Below are 12,988 nucleotides of genomic sequence, written 5' to 3'. Positions count from 1 at the left end.
TATTCTTTTATATTTTAAATTATTTTTAGAACTATATCTTAAAGGTTATCTTTATTGTTTTTGTTCTTGGTGTGAACGGGCCTTAACCCTTTATTTACTTCCTCCTTACTAAATGTCTAATCTTATTGTTCAGGATACTGTGTTTTTGGTTCACATTCTTAAAAAATGTTTTGGCACACTTTACTTAAAGCCTTTATATATAATATTAAGGCTTTATAAAGCATTATAAAAGTATTTTAATGCATTAATTAAACATTGTAATTCACCTTATAATGCATTGTATGGCCTCATGAATAATTAATCACAGTTATAATACATTATAATACTGCATTGTTTCACTTTAGAAAGTATAATGCATTAAAACATGACAAAACCAATGCAAATATTATAATGCATTTTAAAGGTAGGGTAGGCAATTTTTTTCATAAACACTTTTTATTATACTGGTTGAAACTCTATTCACATCCTGAAAGCAATCAAATAATAGAAGTGGTCTAAATATTAAAAAAATGTACATATATCAACTATGGAAGTCTCAGGACCAAAAAATGTTCGTCCAATCACTGCATTCGGTCCGAAGGCAATGATAGGATGTCCTACCTGCCCGCACAGACATCACACGTCATCAGCGTGTTTCATAGATAGACAGTCACCAAGTGCCAGTGTTGCCAAGTCCACGGTTTTCCCGCGGAATTGGGCTACTTTTACACTGTTGCAGCAGGTTGTTTTTTTTATTCTGCGGGTTGAAGTGACTTTCCAAAGGAACCCCTGAAACACGATTTGTACCGAAGGAAAGGGAGGGTCTGAAGGGATCTAATGCTTCCAATGCTAGCTTGCTATAGCTAGCCTCTATGAAAGTGCCTACCCTACCTTTAACTTTGTTCACAATTATTTAAGATATAATGCATTATAACATACACTATGAATACCTTTTATAATGTTTTATACATAAAGGCTTTAAAGGGTTAGTTCACTTTCAAATGAAAATGATCCCAAACTTCACTCACTCTCAAGCCATCCTAGGTGTATATGACTTTCTTCTTTCTGATGAACACAATCTGAGATGTATTAATAAATATCCTGACGCATCTGAGCATTATAATGGCACTATGCGTTACCAAACGATTAGTGCCATTATAAAACTCGGCTGCGTCAGGATATTTATTAATATTTCTACGATTGTGTTCATCAGAAAGAAGAAAGTCATATACACCTAGGATGGCTTGAGGGTGAGTAAAGCTTGGGCCAATTTTCATTTGAAAGTGAACTAATCCTTTAACTAAAGTGTTACCAATTAACATTAACTAATAATATTGTAGCCAGTTGTTTCTACTTTTCATGATCTAGTCACATTTTAAACACTGCCCTACATTATTTTCTGTTGAAAATTGTTTCACAAGGAAAGGCATTCTGTTACAGAAGGTAAATGCTCTTTCATGTTGTTCCTAAAAGCATTGCAAATGTCATTTTGTGTGATCACTTTTATGTTTTGACCAGAACACACACTAAAAAAATCTTCATTTGAGGATTCACACTTACCTGGCAACAAGTGCAATAACTCAATAACACTTCAGATGTTTACAATCAGTGTGTGTATAATAAGAGATCGATAATAACTAGTCAGAGTCTTTCTAGAAGGAGGAGAACGTACATGGTTTGGTATTTAATCAGGTCTGTATGGTGTGTGTGTGTAGTTAGAGTGTAATCAGACTCACACTTTGAGAGCTTCTGAGGCTCATTATCTTCTCCACTGCTGCAGCTTCTTGAGTGGACAGGGTGCTTCGATTTCTTGTCCTCAATCTTTTTTTTTTTTTTTGCCTCTGACTTTAAGGGCCTATTCAGCTGAACTGATGTACATGTCTTCTCGGAGACCACAAGAATTGGTGCTCTTTTAAACGGTGGCTCTCACCTCTTCATGGGCTTCTAATGAGAAAATCTCCCGATTAAACCAGGTGGATGGTGGCCATGGAACAGTGCAAAACTTCAGGATTACTGCGCTAGTTCGATGACACAAGGGGTTTGGTTTTCATGAAGTAAAGTTCAGGAAAGTCATGGATATGTAATAATAGTGATGAGTTTTTCCAGTTAAAATATTTCAGTATATCACTTTTCTGTATAATAAAATTTGCTCACAAGCAATAGTGAGAATCAGTTATTATTAATGATTGAATCAGTTATTTTAGAAGAATCGGTCAAACCTGTTCATACAGTAAATCAGTCTGAATGATTAAGCAAAAACAACACATATGAATGTGTAGTTCTTCACACAAAGTCACATGGAGCATTTTTATGATAAGTTGTTTTTTTTGGCCTTTTTAAAGCTTAAAAGCAGTGTTGTTATTAAAAATGTTGCCTTGGCAACTAAATATAAAATAAGTTGAAGAACTTAAAATGACTAAGGATACCTTTACAAGACGGTGATGTACAAAAAACTAAAACGTTTGTCTTAACAAAATGTAATATGCATGTAATACGCATGATGTCACCATTTTCACAAATTTGCATTTTTGTAGTTTACATGGAGACAATAACAGTATCATTTTCAAAAACTTGCACTTAAAGAGTCATTTAAAGAGTCATTAATTACTCACCCTCATGTCGTTCCGCACCCGTAAGACCTTCGTTCATCTTCAGAACACAAGTTAAGGTATTTTTAAATCAAATCCGATGGCTCAGTGAGACCTGCATTGACCACAAGATAATTAATACTTTCAGATACCAAGAAATCTACTAAAAACATATTTAAAACAGTTCATGTGACTACAGTGGTTCAACCTTAATGTTATGAAGAGACGAGAATACTTTTTGTACACCAAAAAAACTAAATAACAACTTTATTCAACAATATCTAGTGATGGGCGATTTCAAAACACTGCTTCATGAAGCTTCGAAGCTTTACAAATCTTTTGTTTTGAATCAGTGCTTCAGAGTGTGTATCAAACTGACAAAGTCACGCCCCCCAGTGGTGAACCATTGAAATTTCAAAACGTTTAGAATAACTTATGACGTAACGAAGCCACTGATTCGAAATAAAAGATTCGCAAAGCTTCAAAGCTTCATGAAGCAGTGTTTTGAAATTGCCTATCAATAGATATTGTTGAATAAAGTCGTTATTTTGTTTTTTTTTGGCACACAAAAAGTATTCTCGTCTTTACTATCTTTACTACCTTTCTGGGCATCTGAAAGTGTTCATTATCTTGCTGTCAATGGAGGCCTCACAGAGCCATCGGATTTTATCAAAAATATCTTAATTTGTGTTCCGAAGATGAACGAAGGTCTTAAGGGTTTGGTACGACATGAGGGTGAGTAATAAATGACAGAATTTTCATTTTTGTGTGATCTAACCCTTTAACACGTTTTCAAAAGTTTGCGTTTTTAGGTTTCCAAAACGCTGTTGTCATGTAAATGAACAGCCAAAACGTATGAAAAACTTTCCGTTTTTAGATGAAAATGGTGTTGTGTAAACGGCCCCTAAAAAAATAATAAAAATGACAAAGTGGCCATTTACACAACACCCTTTTCATGGATCTGTTTGAACGGAGATTGTTTTGAAATGTTGTCATCTGTACGTGAAAAAAAAAAAAAAAAAACGTTTTCAATTTTTTGTACATCGTCGTCATGTAAATGTAGCCTTAAAGGGCACCTATTATGCCCCTTTTTACAAGATGTAGTATTGGTCTTGGGTGTCCCCAGAATGTATTTGTGAAGTTTCAGCACAAAATACCCCACAGTTAATTTATTATAACCATTTGAAAATGTCATTTTTGGGGCCTGTTTTAAAAAGAGCTGTTTTGCTTTGTACCACCTTAAATATAAATGAGCTGCATATCCCCGCCCTGCCTTTGGATGAGGGCGTAACTTGCATACCTATGGCAATAAACAGTCGGTAGAAGCAGAATGGCTGAGAGTGAGAGACCCGCTGTTTTGTATGGCATTCAGCCGTACATGTTTGAACCGGAATCAGACCCAGATGATGAAGAGACTCCGGCAGAAGAAACACAATTGAGAATGGAGCAGGACGTCTCTGAATGGTTATTTGATACATTTATGTACTTATAGAGTTTTAATCGCGTCCCCTTTGCAATTACGGATGTGCAACACACACACACACACAAACACAAATACTGTGATAACGTTTGCTAAGTAAACATACACAGTTTTTAATACAATATCTTTAAAAAATATATATATACGTGTGGATATATATATATGTGGACACTATACAAACAAGGTTTAAATTATATAACGTTACACAGACATTCTATGACGACGACGACAACAACTTTAGACGCATTTGTTATTGAATTGTCTGACATCGACTGAAATGACTATTTGCTCAAAAAACATTAAATACACTTACTTCTTCTGAGGTGACTTGGATCGCGAACAGTAGGCAACGATCCACACTTGAGGATTAACTTTGAAGCAAGACCTCTTTGAATTGACCCTCGTTCTCAAAACAGTAGTCAAAAAATGATTCGCGCAAACATAAACGTATTTTGGAATTTTGAGTGGCGCCTTTCTTTCGTAAATAAAATCCATCCACTGCGTTTTCAGTGGCTCTGATGGCGGAAGTAAGTGAAAACTACTATGTTCATTATTACATCCCACAACAGAACACTTATGTTTCTTAGGAGACATTACCGGCTGTCGTTGAAACAATGGAGGATGGTTGACAGATCACCGAGGGCGGGGTCTATGCCAAACCAGATTGTCAATCAAACACGTGGGTGGGGCTTAGCGCAATTCTACGTACAGTGAGAGCAATCTTAGAACAGGGCGTTCTGAGACAGTGCTTATGAATTATTGAGATTGTAAAAAACCACTGGGTGGATTTTTCATTCTAGTGGTTTTGCTCACACTGCCAACACACATTATTCAAACACCATGTAAAAGTGAATTTTGCATAATAGCCCTTTAGTACATATCAAAATGAATAAAATTAAAAGTGAAAATATAAAAATAAAATATTAATAAATACAAAGTTCTGTCATGAAACTCTAGATGCACAGGCTAATAGGTCCTTAACTCAACTTGCTCGTATTCACATCATTATCTATTGGACACAGATGATTGGTTCCAGCCAATGAGCTCTCATGCTCAATCTTCAAATACAAGAGCAGCATTTGCCTTAGCAGTGCAGCACGCTTTCAGAAACCCTCCACCTTCCCCAGCTCCACCTGTATAGATCTGTTATGGGTAATTCATGTACACTTTATTGTACAGCAGCAGCATGTGTTACTTGCTCACAGCAGCGTGTCTTGTATGTATTGGCAGTAGCAAATCCCGTACTTGCTCTGCAGCAGCAGCAGCAGCGTAGCAGATCTATTCTGCCAAGACCAAACATATCAACATTGTCATACCTATTACCATGCCTAACACTCTGAGAGTTGTCATGACAGAAATACCATATTAGTAAATAAATAATACTAAATAACACCTCTTGGACGCTCCAGTACAATACAATTCTTCAAAATCCTTCTTTTGTGTTCCACAGTAGAAAGTTTTACAAGTTTGGAACAGTATGAGGGTGAGTAAAAATTATGTCAGAATTTTCTAAAACACTTTAAATTCAAGTATTGCCTCCCGGCAAGCACTTACACATTGCCAAGAGTGCAACATCTGGAAAGTAGTGCATAGTTGCAAGCAAACATCTGATGAGCATCTCAAGAGCCAATTCATGCACATTCTAAATCACGAATTCCACAAAAAAACAGGTGCTGAAAGTTGTTCTCACATCCAACAGGGAAGTATTGCAGATGGGCAAACTAAGAAGTTATAAAAGTGCAAATACATACAACATGTACATTATGTTCTTTCAGGGCTGATCCAGTCCTTGTGCATTTGCCTGGAAATATATTTTCATTAAATTATCTTAAACACCTAGAAATGAGGATGCAAGCCCCTTGAGGAACAACTAGTGATTGTGATAGCACTGCCTATTTACATATTCATTGTTCTGTTACATGTAATGCATAATTGCATTTCAAAAACTGAAAATAGCTTCTACTTCTCTGTCATTCTGCTTAATTGTGGTTTATAAATTAATATCTGCATTTTCCACCATGCTGTCCACTTTGATCATTTTTCCTCTCTCAACTGTATTTAAAAATGCAACGAGCGTAGTTGTAGTTTCGCCACTCAATAGTATTATTCATTACCTCTGCTGAGATATTCATGAGTTGGATCTAATCGTGCACATGAGGCAGATGAGGACATGTTTGCTAATGTGTGTTGAAATGTGTTGTGGTGTGACACTGAGTCAGAGTGTGTCATGTGCAGGTGGTCTTCTCCATCTAATTTATATTTATCTTCTCTTGTTTGCTTCAGTAATTGCTGATGTGTTATTGTCATTTATGTCACTGGCTATCAAAGAACTCACTGAAGTTTTGTCGCAGGAGTTATGAAGCAGCTCATTAATCAATAGGCTCAGGTGCAACGAACTCTTAATAATTGTTCTTATGATCACTAACTAAAGGGTTTTTGCAAATAGCTGAAGATTTCTGGTCTGCTGTCTAAAGGACTGTTTACATGACACCGCTTTCAACTAAAAATGGAAAACTTTTAATGTGTGGGGTTTTTTTTTTTTTTGGTCTTTCACTTACACAACAACAGCTTTTTGAAAGTCTAAAAATGCAAACTTTTGAAAACGGGTTTCAAAGTGCAAAATTATATACAGTTATTGTCTCTGTGTAAACTACAAAAATGTGAATTTCTGAATAACGGTGACGTTACGCACGTGTATTACGTGTTCAGTCTATAGGTGCGTAGTGTTTCTATACAAAGTGACATCGCCAACTACTGGCCAAGCAGCAGAATACAGTGTTTTTGGCCATTTTTTGTGGATCCGTGTGAATGGGGATCGTTTGGGCAACATTGTCATCTGTACAAGAAAAGCACAAAGGAAAAACTTTTCAGTTTTTAGTACATTGTTGTCATGTAAACATACCCTTAGCTGGGCTCCGTTTAGTCTCAGCCTCAGATGTCACGCCCACGGATCATTGGCTGAGGTGTCTGATGCATAAGTCAAACAAAATGGGAAACACTCTGGGAGTTTCAAAATCGTCATCTGATTGGGTAAATTCTACAGGATTTCTGGGTCCACCTGAAAACAAAGCTGTTGTGAAGCCAAACCCCTCATGGAAAAAGAATGCTGTTGTGTTTACAACTGTGACGAGTTCTTATCAGACTCAAGATTTTCAGAAGGATGTAAAGTTCATGGCACAGACTCTTTAAAATATGTCCAACATCCTGGTCTGTTATCGTAGGTACATCAACATTACATTTACATACCCCTAAATATGACGTGGAACAAAACAAACTGCCAATGGTTGCTTTTCATGTCAGTCAGATGTCCTCTTGGGCGGTCCTTGGCCAATGAAAGTTGCGATGGAGTCCAGACCTTCTGTCATCAGTCTGAAGGTCTGGCTACGTGAGACTACACTCAGTTGGACTTTGATCATGTCAGGCTGGTCCATGTTGGGTCCTGCCCTATTTAACAACTGGGTCACTGCTGTAAGATAATCCAGCTGTTGTTGCCAGAAATTCACCGTATATAGATATACACATACACAGTAGTGGCCAAAAGTGATGTCCAGAGGGGATTTTTCTTTTTATTGACCCTACAGGTTTGATTAAACCATCAAAATATGAGGAAAATATTTTATATTTTAAATATGGGGCAAGAACAAAAAAACTAAACTTGGTTAACGTACTTATCTGACAAAATTATTTGCCAAAAAAGCCATAGAAATACAAAATGCTCACAGGAAAAAGCATGCATTGACTACAACATAATCAGTTCATTCATCATTAATATTTAATTGGTTCTCTCTTGTTTTTAGATGTGTTCATTATTTCTATGTATGACAGCCCATCCAAAAATGTCCACACAATTTACGCAATATGCTTACAAAATCTTTAATAATACTTGCATGCATGAGATCACAAAAGTCATGTTGTTTTTTTTTTGGGGGGGGGGGGGGGGGTTTGTCAAGAGTGGACATTAATCCTGTTATCAGCATGATCACAGAGGGTTTTTTTCACAGCCCTACCTGACTGAAAGAGCTCATTAATGTGCAGGTCATTAGAGGTCATTATGCAAATCTTTTGTCTTCTCAGGTGTGAATTACAGTATTATTCATGATGATTTACACCTTCACGCATACTGTGTTTCTTGACAAAAAGTGTCTTAGAAAATTTAAATCTCTTGTTTTATATGAACGGTTAGGCAGGATAATTTTTACATAATTTTTACATCACAAAAACTCTAGTCTACAACCTCCAATACCCAGAAGTCTTGTTAACACAGATTTAATATACAGTGACTTAAGTTTTTTTTGTTTTTTCAATAACCACACATAAAAAAAATTCCTTCAAAAACACAAACATGTACATAAATGTTCCTCACATATTATTATAGCCTATTTTTTGCTGAATACAGTGTAAAGTCACTTTTGTCATTAATATGTTTATGAACAACTGAAAAAAGCACAAATGTCAGGGCATGTCAAAACTTCTCAAGGCCCCAAAAATTGTCAGACCCCAAAGGATTAATAATATTTGAATAAAGGGTGTAGAATCAGCAAATCATCATATGAGAATGATTTCTGAAGGAACATGTGACACTGAAGACTAGAGTAATGATGCTGTACAATTGTATAAATAAATGTATTTACAATATAATATACATTACCTTTTAAAAAAAAAAATGTATAAAACTAAATAAATGTGCATACTTCAAATTGCATTTTGTGAAAGAAGTATGTGACTATCACGGAGCGATGTTATTAATTTTTGATTTGATAGGGGCCACTTGGATGAGTGGCCAGCCGTGTCCCTGAATTCCCTTGGAGTATAAGGTAGCTGATGAAATTAATCACACACATTGATTTGACCTTGCAAACACCACACATGCAGTGTCGTCATTAGGAAGAATGATGGAGATGAAGTGAAAGATGAAGAGATGCAGGTGAGTGCGATTTTGTGTGTGACTGCAGATGTGCTTCTGTTTGACTTTGTGTCTGTGTCTGTTTTGAAGTGTGTTTGTGGATTGTTTTCATTCAGACTCTCTCTCTCTCTTTCTCTCATCTTCTTTAAGAGAGTCTTTAAGCTTCTCAGCAAATGTTTTTGGCTTTTGGCAGAAAAACAGAGAAATCAAACAAAAGACTTCTGAAGAGGAAGGTGAGAGGGGTATTTAGGAGAAAAACAAAGAACTGATGTGTTGTGCGAATGGGGTGTTTTATTAAGGAGATAAATCCAGCCCTGAGCTCTGAAACAGGTCAATAGCTGCATTTCCATAGGTGGATGGCCGTCCCAAAGCGTCCCAGTTCTTGTTCTTTTTCCAGGAAGATGACAGGTCAGTTTTAGTTTGCACACCTCAGTCTCTTTGTCTTTGTCACAAGTGCAAGATTATACTGTAATTCTTCAAGCTTTTTTTATCCTTACTGTCATATATATATATATATATATATATATATATATATATATATATATATATATATATGGGCCATTCTACAGAATTGGTGCAAACTGCTATCCATAACACACATTTAAAAGGCATTTAAGTATTTAAATCTTAGATGTTAAGTAAGATCCTTCATTTATCTATTGAATTCCACAATAATAAAATATAAGTAAGCTTAATATATATAAAATCATCATTTATTAGGTACTATCAATTGGGAGGTTGCTGTCCCGAACTCTAACCCCTAACTTTCAACTTATGAAAATGATATTGATAATAATAATTTTTGCATTTTTTTAAGAATATATAATATTTTTGATTTTTAAAAAAAATTTAAGTTCAAAAAAAATTTATTTCATATTTTCTTTGTAAATCCTGAAAATTTATTTAAAAAATGTGTCCCGCATTTTCATGTCACTACCAAAACCTGATTTTAACCACACCCCTACATTTTGGATCAAGAAATATTGCTGTGACCCTCTCTCTCATATAGCTACATGGTGAATAGATCGGTCCCATCATTTTGAGGTAAATGCGTTCAAAAATCTGAAAATCTTTTTGTAACTTTAAGCAACATCACTACCAAACACCTTTTTTTCTGCAATTAAGCAAACTTTTTGGCTGTTATTATGTGTGAACTGTTCATAACTGTGCTACGTAACCATGTGTTGATTAGCATCTTTGAGCTAGGCTCAAATGTATTTAAAATTGTCACTACCAAATTTGTCACGCCCAATTTTTACATAGGTATAAATTTATATTAATATTAACAAATATTATAACAAATTGCTTCCAAAATATTTAAGATTGTGCACTATGAAGTATATTTCATTTTTTAAATGATTTAAATTCATTTGTAATTTATTTAAATTATATTCTAATTAACTATATACCCAAAATACACTGAATCAATATTTAATAACCCTGAAAATAATCAAATGTTACAAGGATTTTGTATAGTTATAAGAAAATTGCTTCTGAAATATTTAGGATTCTGCACTTTTAACTATTAGTTACAAATGGAAATGTGTAGTACAACAGTTGTAGAGGTTTGATTGGAGGCACGACCTTTACCTCAAAAATAAAAGAAATGGAAAGTGTATATCTTCCTTTTTAAAAGGTTGATAATGTTTATTTTATTGCTCTAACTGTGCATGATTATATCATATTTCATTTTAATATTAGCATTTAACATTGTTTTTTTCCTCCACTGTCAAGGACTAAGAACAGAACTGTGAATCACCAGTTGAGAACCATTGTGTGTAACTGTGTGCTGCTTGCTTCCTCATTTTCTGATAGAACGAATTGGCACCCGGATGTTTTTTTCAATATATCACTATGCCTGTGTGTGTGAATGTACAGAAAGGCTATATGCTGTCCTGGTTATGTCAAGTTGTGTGTGTGCATGTTCTCTTAATAGCTCTTTGTAAATTGTGAATGAAGCAATAGATCACAGTTGTGTTTTTCAGGCCAGCAAGTAGAAAGTGCATTACTCTGCCTTCCTTGTTCTCTCCCCTTCAAATCACTTTCTTTCTTTCTTTCTTTCTTTCTGTCTTTCTTTCTTTTCTTTTTAACTCTGCAGTGTAATATTTTTTTTTGTTCTTTCTCTATACCTTTCTCCTTCTCAGTCTATCTCATCCACTGATTAACCAGGCAGGCTGGTGGAGTGCTAATGCATGTAGATAAATAGAGATAAACAAAATCAGTGTAAACAGAAGTAAACACTACATCATCTGAGAATAAAGACAGACATTTGTCACGTATGACTAAACTGTCCTAAATGTCTTTGCAAAGTTTTCTTACGTCAGAATGGTCAGAATTCATCTTGGGATGCAGATAGTACATACCCTTGTGCGATGGCAGCATCAGAATCAGTGGAGCATCACAGAGAGATTGATGTAATATAAAAGATTCATGTAAGATAGTTAAACCTGTTAATGGAGACGACATGTCAGCAAGGAGCAGAGCAAACTGATGACACGTCAGTGATGCGTGAAGACATAATCAGACTGAAGCTTCGAGTTCCAGTGACCTTAACACACTTAAAATGTCTATTATATAAATTATATAATTATATTACCTCTGTTCTAAGACAGTTTTCCTGCATTTGGTTCACCCATTTGCTATTATGTCTCAAAGTTCAACTCTTCCCATCTGACGACGAGTCCAACTCCTCTCCGGATCCTCCGCCACAATCTTCAGGCCCCAGGACCACTCCTTCTCTGCCTGGCATGGCCAACGAGCCCCAGGCTTCGTCTCGTGGTGCCGGCCTGCTCGAACAGCCACTCTCTCGCTAAGACGCTGATGCCTAACCCTCGCCTCCACCGGTGAGACATCCAACTGCCTCCCCGGCTGTGCCAATGATTTCTCCTATTGGAAAATGGACATTATTGGGACTGAGGCAAGCGCTGATTAATTTCGACGTACAGTTCTCGCGGAGGATTAACAAAGCGGAACTGTGCGATCTGTACGTTACTTTACAATTTGTCAACCTCTCTCCTAGGTCCACTCCAGGCCCCAAGGCAGCCAATAGGCAGAGCAAAGCCCGCAGGGCCCAAAATTGCTTCGCTCGACACCTTCCTCCCGCTCGACATCTTCCTCCCGCACAAGACAGGCCTTCAGCGAGTCTGGGCCACACCCCAGATTCCACCGCTGCAAGACCTCTCTCGCCTCCCGCTTCAGCTCAGTCTTTCACCGCAGCTCTTCCTGCTGCAGCACCGTATGTAGCCGGCCCGCCAGCCCCCCCTCAGCCTCCCAAACTTTCCCTCCCACTGTTTCTAACCCCTTTCCTTTTCAGTGACCTCCAGCTCCTGTAGCAGACCCTAGCATGAGGCTGCTTCCACTAGAGTTTCGACTGTCTCTAACCCCTCCCCTTTTCCCATGGCCATCAGCTCCAGCAGCTGAAGCAAGCATGAGACTGCCTCCACTTGCTAACACAGGCCTACATGTCTCATTTTCATCCTCCATTTTCCTCTTATGCTTCTCTCAATTTCCCTCCACAAGTCCCAGAGACTGACTCAAGCATGAGGCTGCCTCCACTGACAGTCGTAGCCTCCGACTTCTCTCCCTTACAGCTCTCTCCTAAGTTCAAAATCACAATTTTCTCTTTTCACAGCAACACCACTGCCCATCCCATCAAACGCTGTCACCAAAGGTGGCGCAAACTTGAAAGATTATTTGGCATTTATAGCTGAGCTTGCATTGTCAATAGGAACCAATGGAGCCAATGCCCCTACTGGGGTGTACTCGACCCCGATCTCCAAAACAGGGTGTTTCTAGGATGCAGAAGCACATTGTGCTTAATCTGCAGGTCAGTGGCACATTCCACCATGTCCTTCCCACAAATCAACCCCTCCATTCCCCCGTGCCCGGACACAGCCCTAGTTAAATCCACCAGCTATGTACCAAGACCTACAACCACAGTTGTTGCAGGGCTGTCTGCAAAAGAGGAAGCTTTTCCTCTGAAATCAGGAGATTAATAAGAAGTCAAGTCAGGCTTCAGGATTGGCCCTTTCGACGCTC

This window comes from Megalobrama amblycephala, linkage group LG16 (genome assembly GCF_018812025.1).
Source record: "Megalobrama amblycephala isolate DHTTF-2021 linkage group LG16, ASM1881202v1, whole genome shotgun sequence".
NCBI lineage: Eukaryota > Metazoa > Chordata > Actinopteri > Cypriniformes > Xenocyprididae > Megalobrama > Megalobrama amblycephala.
The sequence above is the reverse complement of the archived record's forward strand: the minus strand, read 5'-3'. Positions refer to the sequence as shown.